The 7500-nt window shown below is 31.1% G+C and overlaps 1 protein-coding gene across 3 annotated transcripts in view; it reads left to right on the forward strand.

Moving 5' to 3' along the window:
- Positions 1 to 1761: 1761 nt before the first annotated feature.
- The window catches only part of LOC137642169 (carbohydrate sulfotransferase 11-like), a 67041-nt gene continuing 61302 nt past the window's right edge, over positions 1762 to 7500 (forward strand). For all 3 annotated transcript variants that reach the window (XM_068374709.1, XM_068374707.1, XM_068374708.1), the window contains exon 1: positions 1762 to 1963. The gene's annotated coding sequence lies outside the window, so the exon portion shown is untranslated. The remainder of the gene's footprint in view (positions 1964 to 7500) is intronic.

The following is a 7500-nucleotide window of genomic DNA, read 5'->3' on the forward strand; positions in this document are numbered from 1 at the left end:
TACGTTTTTGGTGTTTCCTAGTAGTCTTCCTTTGTCTTGTTTAGGATCTTTTCCCCCTACACTATATTATTATGATCTCTAGAACTACTCTTAATCAATATATTTTTAAAGTACAATTACATATAATCACTAACCTAATATCTCGTTTTATAAAGGAGTATGGAATCTAAAATACAATTATGAAATGCCAAACAATTATATCATTTATGGTTTCGTTTTTCTCTTACTGGACACTATAAAAGGTTTTCTTATCTTTATTCATACGATTTTCTAGAACATTTGAGATAGCAAAGATTATCAGCAATTTCTTCTATCTTAGTGAATTCATCCTTTATGTACTCGGGGCTACATATTCTACTTGCCCTAGGTACATAGAGGAAAAAATTAATACTTTATAGTTTTAAGAGTGACGAGAGTATAAATGTACATATGAAAAGTTATTGGTAGGCTTTCTGTATATGAGAAAACTTTTATCTATCTGCTTGTCTGACTATCAAAACGTGTATAACCAGGGTACTGTTATCATTTTAATTTTTTTTTTGTATCAAATATATGAATGAATTGATAACTGAAACAAGGCCCTCAAATTTTGAATTTTCTTCTAGAATGCCCAAAACATCGTCAACATAACGATACCAATAAAAAAAAAAAAAAGATTGGGAGGACCACACTGAAGGAATTAATCTAGATAAATAAAATCCGTTAATATTTGTATAAAAGTTGAGACACGGGATTACCATGCCTATATTAAAAAAAAAAATAATTTAAACTTTTTAGCTCAAATAAGTTCAGTAATAGTATGGAATCGTAAAGGTAACTTATAAGCATATAAAATACAAGACAAGGCATCCAATAAATCAACTAGTACTTTTGTAAACAACGAAGTAACATCAAAGCTAACCAATCTATGGTTCAATTAGTTCTTTAAGCATGTTGCATAAGATTTTTCATAATTTTAACCATCCTTTATTATTCAGATCTTCCTGGACATTTCCATCCTGTTCGTAATCCTAGGCATGCAGCTAATTCTAGTAGTCAGGCCTTCTCCATTAATGAGGCTGAATGCTACATAGTATTCTAGAAGTTTTATTCCAGCTGTGACCAAATTGTGGAATGATCTTCCTAATCGGGTAGATGAATCAGTAGAACTTCAAAAGTTCAAACTTGCAGCAAATGTTTCTTATGTTGAACAGGCTGGCATAAGTCTTTTTTAGTCTATATATTAATTACCTGTTTTAATGTTGTTAATGTTTTTTTTTAATATTTCATTTTAATTTTTTCATTACTTCTGATATCGTTTATTTGTTTCCTTATTTCCTTTCCTCACTGAGCTATTTTTCCTTGTTGGGGCCCTTTGGTTTATAGCATCTTGCTTTTCCAAGTAGGTTTGTAGCTTGGCTAGTAATAATAATAATAATAATAATAATAATAATAATAATAATAATAATAATAATAATAATAATAAGACGTAACATTTTGTAATTTGTCGCAAAGATAAACTTATTTCTTTTTTATGTGAGGTTGAAACAGACCCTAACAACGGAGATAGTAATTTAACGTAATAATTGAGTTTTTTATAATCAAAGTGGTTGAAGTGGTCATTGATTAATGAAAAGTAAAACGGTTTTTATTTGTTAAATTTCGTAAGAAAAATTACTTTACCTTCACTAGACATGCAAAGAAAACAGGATGCATAGAAAACGGAGCACGGATGAGAATTCCAATGGTCGGTGGAGTGCCTGCTTATCCCTCCTTCCCCCCACAACTCGCTAGTCTTCCCTGCCCTGAAGTGTCTCAACAATTCGGTAACAGTTTGCTTAGTGTGTCGTGAGAGTGCACTTCTGTGTTGAGTACTGCTGCCCTGGGAAAATCCCTATAGTAACTATTAATTCTTCAATATACCCAAACCAACTTACTGTGCCACGGGAGGATGCGACTGTCTTGAAATAACTTGGAAAAAAAGGTAAGCAGAAATAGGAAAAGAAAACCATGAAAAATTGCTGTTTACAAATGGCGCCCAACACTCGATTAGGCTAGCAGACGATTCAATAAAGCCCCAGGCGGAGTGTTTACCATGCCTAACCATAGCTTATAAATGATTTGAAACACATAATTCTCACATAAGTTCTATCTCAGACTTATACAGAAAATGAGACTAGCGACTCTTCTCTCTGACATGATGACATCGGTGAAGTTCATCTCTCCGTTTGGATATTTAGACCTAACCAGCATGCGTTGACATGGGCTCTTCACAGAATAGGATCCCGGGTCCAATAATTTAATACATCAGCAGCAGTCCTTAAAGCTTCACTCACTGGTTTAGTATAACACCAGACTTTTTACTGTGTCAACATTTCTTGCCAACGTAAGAGAGGCATCTCTCTCTCTCTCTCTCTCTCTCTCTCTCTCTCTCTCTCTCTCTCTCTCTCTCTCTCTCTCTCTGAATATTATTGTAATAATAATAATGATAATTATTATTAGTAGTATTATTATTGTTGTTGTTGCTGTTGTATAACAATAGTAATAATTATTATTATTATTGTTGTTGTTGTATAACAATAATAATAATAATTATTATTATTATTATTATTATTATTATTATAAATTCACAGTTATATACGTTGTATATCTAAGAAAATACAGTTTCACACTTTTTACAGAATGCCATACTTCAGCTGAAGAAGCATTTTGTAAAAAGTGCGAACGCTCTTGCATTTTTTTATATACATCGTATATAAGTGTGGGTTTTTAATACCAAAGATTATTATTATTATTATTATTATTATTATTATTATTATTATTATTATTATTATTATTATTATGGCGGCAGTTGTTATAATCGTTTAGACGTCAAAATCGGGGGATTAGTAATCTTATAAATTTCACTAGAATTTATTGAAATTATTGTAAAAGTAATAAAACGTCTCTTAATGTTACTGTTGTTTAAGATGAAAAGATTGGTTATCCGATTATTGAGATTATTATTAGAATTTTTTTTGTTTTAGTTGAATATGCTCCGAAACGTCCTCTCTCTCTCTCTCTCTCTCTCTCTCTCTCTCTCTCTCTCTCTCTCTCTCTCTCTCTCCTCTCTCTCCCTCCCTCTCTCTCTCTCATGATGACATAATGGTGAAAGAAAATATGAAACTGTGAGAAGGCTTTTCTTGTCCTCAAATTCACTAGCCCGGAGAAGAAAGTAAAAACTCGAAAGTACGATATAATAATGTACAGCTAAAACGAAAGTGAGAAAACAGTATCCCTTTACTGTTTGAATTAGCCGTGTTTTCTGGAGACATTTGCTCTTTGATTTAACTTCACATCATATACGGGACATTTGGGGAGCAATGTTATTGATATTGTTGAAATTGTAGTTATTTCACTTGTATTTTTAAAGTTTATCGTGAGCAATATTTTTCATGTTATTTATCATCATTATTTATTTGTCGAGAGTAATACTGATTATCACATTTCCATTAAGTAAGCCTGTGTAATTCGTTATCCTCCTAGTGAATTCTCACTGTGTTAAAATCATGAACTTATATTTATTATATATGTATATATATATATATATATATATATATATATATATATATATATATATGTATATATATATATATATTTATTTATATATATATATATATATATATATATATATATATATAATATATATATATATATATCCTACGCCTATTGACGCAAATGGCCTAAGTCAGATTTCGCCAGTCGTCTCTATCTTGAGCTTCATAGTCTTCAGCCATGTAGGTTTGGGTCTTCCAACTCTTCTAGTGTCTTGTGGAGCCCAGCTGAACGATTGGTGAACTAATCTCTCTTGGGGAATGCAAAGAGCATTCTCAAACCAGCTCCTTCTCACCAACATGTGGCACTCGAGTAATCTCTCTTAGTTTCATTTCTAATCTTGTCCTGCCAATTAACTCCCAATATCCTTTTGAGGGCTTTGTTCTCAAATCTACTATATCTATTGGAGATTGTTTCATAGTCATGCTGAGACTCATGTCCATTGAGTAACACCGATCTCACTAAACTCATATATAGTCTGATTTTTATATGTAAATCCAGGCGACCTGATTTCCACATTTTACTTAACCTAGCCATTATCTGATTTTTTTTTTTCAATCTTTCACTAAACTCTAATTGTAAAAACCTTGTATTGGAGAGCAGAGTTCTTAAATACTTAAATGACTCCACCTCATTAATCCTTTCTCCTTCCAATGATATTTCATCTTCCATTGCATACTCCGTTCTCATCATCTTTGTCTTTCTTCTATTTATCTTCAGCCCACCCTCGTGTGATATTTTATGCATTCTGGTAAGCAAGCATTGCAAATCCTTTGTTGTTCTGCTAACAAGGATAGCATCATTAGCATACTCTGGGTCAGCTAAATTCCTATGACCAATCCAGTCCAATCCTTCTCCACCATATATATCGATGTATACCGTATATATATATATATATATATATATATATATATATATATATATATATATATATATATATATATTTATATATATATATATATTTAGATAGATATAGATATATATATATATATATATATATATATATAATATACTAATATATATATATATATATATATAATAATAATACTAATGAGTTTTAAACATTTTCAAAGGTTACACCTTTGACAATTACACCTTTCTAAGAGTTCAGTTATGGGTGGCGAAACCTTTCTGGGTGTTGATATATCGGGGATTTAACCTGTCTTTATCTCTAATTATTCGAGCACCTTCCTCCTGCCGTTCAACTATCAATCTGCAGCAATTCTCGACTCCTCGAACTGCAATTAGTCTCCCCACTTCTTCCAACTTGATTCATATCAGATACAATATATTTATTTCATAGAGTGAATTTTGAACACGAGAGAGAGAGAGAGAGAGAGAGAGAGAGAGAGAGAGAGAGAGAGAGAGAGAGAGAGAGAGAGAGAGAGAGAGACCTTTTCACTTTCTTCATTTTAGACATTTCTCGGAAGAAAAGTCTGGTTTTTATTTCTCAGGAGATTTACCTTTTACCCGTTTTCATCCTATCCACTTTGATATATTTTTTTATAGAAACAACGAAGACGACCATACTAGTTACCTCCAAAATTAAAAACCCAGCTGTGTTTGAAGCATATATTAAATATAGATCAGATAAAGTTTTTGACCAATTTTAGAATTGTGGAGTTTTTATGCCACGTAGATTTGTCAATCATATCACGTTTCGTTATTACAAATGATATTGAACAAAAATCGTAGCAACCAAATTACATTATAATCCCATTTTTATTTCCACTTTCAATAGATACTGAACAGAACAACGGCTAACCGATAAAATAGTCATATCCGAGTTTTCTGAGAATTGATCCCCCTCTCGAAAATTTCATCAGCAAAGTAAACAAAAGCGCGTAATTTAGCCACAGGAATAAGCACACCAACAGATCATCAATAAGAATAAGAAACCGAAGGATACTGATATTTACATCTGATTTTGATGCATACGTAAGCCAGTGGAGAGAGAGAGGTGGAGGCCGGTTGAAATTAACTCTAGTATTAAATCGAAAATACGAAATACAAATACGAAACATTTACCATTCAGTTTTATCATAACCTTAAATCTGGTACCAGATACTCTCTGCTCCGATCTTCTTTGTATCATAACACGGCCGAAATTGAAATACATTCTTATTCGTTTAGTTTGTTAATGGCCATTATGAGACCTGTCTTAAGTCACCCAATTGTTCAGTGAATCATGGAATTGTTATGCCGATTAGCCTCAAAATTTGAATATGCCCATTTCTGCTGGGTTCCACTCACGTATGTATCTCAAGTAATGAAATAACTGATCATTATTATTATTATTATTATTATTAGCTAAGCTACAACCCTAGTTGGAAAAGAGAATTATATGATCCCAAGGGCTCCAACAGGTGAAAATAGGCCATTGAGAAAAGGATATGAGGAAATAGATAAACTATATGAGAAGTAATGAACAATTAAAATTAGATATTTTAACAATAGTAACAACATTAAAACATCTTTCATGTATAAACTAAAAAAAATACTTACTCGTATGTCATCCTGTTCAACATTAAAACATTTGCTGCAAGTTTGAACTTTTGAAGTCCTATCGACTTAACTACTAGAAGTAATACCTGTAACAACCAGAAATATAGTCCCATTTAACCAAATTTTTACTAATATAGAAATAGTTATTTGATCCTATAATAAGGCCGATAGTTCTCATTTTTATGAAATATATATATATATATATATATATATTTATTTATTTATTTATATATACATATATATATGTATATATATACATATATATATACATATATATATATATATATATATATTTATATATATATACATATATATATGTATATATATACATATATATATGTATATATATACATATATTTATACATATATATATATATATATATATATATATCAGAAAATTTGACAAGATACGGATCATTGGCCATCAGAATATCCCTTAAATTTTAAGGGCACACATGACTAAAAAAATATTAATAAAAAAAAAAGATATTTAGTATTTCCACTTAATTCTTTCAAGGTACAATTATAATACCATTGTCAACTGTCTTTGAGCATAAAAAAGCGTGATATTTCTGTCCGTTTGTCCGTTCGTTTGTCGTATGACGTCAAACTGATATCTGTCTTGTTAATTATCTTAGACACGTCTAATTTTGCCTGTAGATACTCAAATAGGATACAAACGTCGTGTAATCTCGTTTTTCTTAAAATTTCAAATAAATAAAGAGATATGCAAGTCGTAAAATGTATGTGATTCATGACGTCACGCAAATAGTAATTTCTCAATGAAATTCCGTGTGTTACTAATAATTTTCCTATTAGAAAAATAAATTAATTACACGAAGAAGATTTATTGAATATGCACTCACCTGCGCAATTTCACGAAACTCCCATTATTCTTAGAATTTTGACAAATATTTGAAACCAAAGAAGTAGTGTTTTGAGTTATAGCGCTTTAAAGTTTTTAATTCTATGTCGGAATTTTGCTTGAAATGTTCAGTAAACATACATCGGTTATATTTCCTAAATGGCGTTATACTTAAAAACAGCATTCTTTAACATACAATGATTCTATAGATGAAAAATATTCTCGTAATTCTAAGATTTACTACAGATTATTGCTCCCAACTTGCTTCGATTACGTGTTCAGATCTATCGCCATCGACATTCTCTCTCTCTCTCTCTCTCTCTCTCTCTATATATATATATATATATATGTGTGTGTGTGTGTATATATATGTATATATATATATATATATATATTGCGCTTTTAACGGCAATTTTATGCCTCGCTGCTGGGGTGTTATAACATTGCCAAATTATTACAGAGGGCTGTTGTTTAAGCAGCAATGAGCGCCTTCCCTCCACTCCAAACATTGCTCACCTAAGAGGTGTCGTATAGGTGTTCAATTATTTCAGCGGTTC

This window comes from Palaemon carinicauda, chromosome 6 (genome assembly GCF_036898095.1).
Source record: "Palaemon carinicauda isolate YSFRI2023 chromosome 6, ASM3689809v2, whole genome shotgun sequence".
Lineage (NCBI taxonomy): Eukaryota > Metazoa > Arthropoda > Malacostraca > Decapoda > Palaemonidae > Palaemon > Palaemon carinicauda.